General features: G+C 62.8%; 1 protein-coding gene across 1 annotated transcript in view; it reads right to left on the bottom strand.

The window, feature by feature from the left end:
• Positions 1 to 2,296, bottom strand: part of UMODL1 (uromodulin like 1) — a 65,329-nt gene that overhangs the window by 12,208 nt on the left and 50,825 nt on the right. The window lies entirely within an intron of this gene.

The following is a 2,296-nucleotide window of genomic DNA, read 5'->3' as shown; positions in this document are numbered from 1 at the left end:
GCAGGGCAGAGGGCGCAGGGCATATGGTACAGGGTGCAGGGCAGAGGGCAGAGGGCAGAGGGCAGAGGGTGCAGGGCACAGAGCACAGGGCGCAGGGCACAGGGCGGAGGGACAGGGCATATAACACAGGGTGCAGGGGCAGGGCACAGGGACAGGACACAGGGCACAGGGCAGAGGGCGCAGGGCACAGGGCGCAGGGCATATGGCACAGGGCACAGAGACAGGGCACAGGGCAGAGGGCAGAGGGCACAGGGCACATGGTGTAGGGCACAGGGTGGAGGGCACAGAGTACCTGGGACAAGGCCCAGGGTGCAGGGCACAGGGCACAGGGCATATGGCACAGGGCGCAGGGACAGGGCACAGGGCATAGGACACAGGGCACAGGGCAGAGGGCACAGGGCAGAGGGGACAGTGTACAGGGCACAGGGCAGAGGGACAGGGCACAGGGCGCAGAGACAGGACACAGGGCAGAGGGCACAGGGCACATGGTGTAGGGCACAGGGTGGAGGGCACAGGGTGCAGGACACAGGGCACATGGTACAAGGCATAGGGTGCAGGGACAGGGCACAGGGCGCAGGGACAGGGCACAGAGCAGAGGGACAGGGCACAGGGACAGGGCACAGGGCAGAGGGACAGGGCACAGGGACAGGGCACAGGGCAGAGGGACAGGGCACAGGGCGCAGAGACAGGACACAGGGCAGAGGGCACAGGGTGGAGGGCACAGGGCACCTGGGACAAGGCACAGGGTGCAGGGACAGGGCACAGGGCATATGGCAGAGGGCACAGGGCACATGGTGTAGGGCACAGGGTGGAGGGCACAGGGCACCTGGGACAAGGCACAGGGTGCAGGGCACAGGGCACAGAGCTCGAGGTGCAGGCATATGGCGTGGGGCACCGTATACATGGTGCAGGGCTCAGGGCACGAGACTGGCTCTCACAGGCAGGACCAGGCCTTGAACCCAACCTCCATAGACCTTTCTGAGATGGTAGGGGACTGAATGTCATTGTGCACAGAACAAGCAGCTAACCAGGTCCCTGGGAGGGCACAGCGCCCTTCCCCCACCCTTTCTTCCAGAAGCCAGGGCCTTGGGTCACTCACAGGCCCTCAGGGACACAAACTCGGCCCCTTTCCTCCTATTGCTGCAGCTGCCAGGAGAGGCTTCTCTGTGCAGCTTCCTGGAGAGGACAGCCTTCCCACCCAGCTGCCCTGCCAGGCACTGACCCTGCTGAGCTGTCCCCACAGTCTCTCCTTCACACAGTATCAAGACCCCACCCCCACCCTGCCGTGAGTCCACCTGCCACACATGCCCAGACCCAGGCTAGCTCCCACCCAGCCTGAACCACTCGGGCAGACCCCACATCTTAGCTCTCCACCAGCTCCCTGGACCCCCACCCCCCCGTGCTCTGGCCACAGCACGGCAACCTTGGATCCACTCTTGCTTCCCTCCTTTCTAGGACGGGCCTCCTCCAATTCCATCTAGAGCCACAGGGGCCCCTCCACACAGCTCCCCCATGGTCCCATGTCCCCACCCCAGCCCCCAAGCTGAACAATCTGGGCTGCAGGACCCAGCACTGAACAGGTGTCCCCAGCACTGCCGGGTCAGCATGACAGCTCTGAGCCCTGTCTCACGCTAGGCTTGTTTCGGTACAAAACAGCCAGGCCCAGAGCTGCTTCTGCCCCAGGGCCCAGCCCTGGGGTGGACAAATGGAGGTGCTGGTCTCCTCCTCCTGCCCCAGCAGGGCCTCATGCATAGCCTTGCAGTGGCCAAGTGGGGCAGGGGCAGGGGCAGGGCCCACATGCAGGGTGGTCACTGTGATGCAGAGACCTCCCCAGAGGAAGTAGGACCTGCCACACATCAGAAAGATCCAAGATGGGTCCCTGACACCCTGGCCCAGAGCCGCCTGAACAAGAGGGGACAAGGCACCCCACCTTCCTGGGTGGGTGCCCCTTTGCCCCCAGGCCTGGTGCCCAACAAAGACCCTGCAGCAAAGGGAAGTTTGGAGAGGGCCACAGTCCCTCTGATGGGTATTTCTGAAGCCGTCCCACTTCCCAACATCATGCATGCACACGTGTGCACATTAACCCGCTCACATTCATGCACACTCACATTCCCACACAGGCACATTCAGACACATCTGCACACACACCCAGACACTGACCAACACATTTAGACACACAGTCAGACACATGCACACACATCCGCACGCATTCAGTGCACTCACACACTAACCAGCACACTCGTGCTAATGCACGCCCACACCCTCGCACACAGACATGTGCACACATATCTATATA

The sequence above is a fragment of the Otolemur garnettii genome, unplaced genomic scaffold (genome assembly GCF_000181295.1).
Source record: "Otolemur garnettii isolate 467f Iridium unplaced genomic scaffold, OtoGar3 scaffold00128, whole genome shotgun sequence".
Taxonomy (NCBI): Eukaryota; Metazoa; Chordata; class Mammalia; order Primates; family Galagidae; genus Otolemur; species Otolemur garnettii.
Note: the sequence above shows the minus strand (reverse complement) of the source record. Positions and strands in the feature narration are given on the sequence as shown.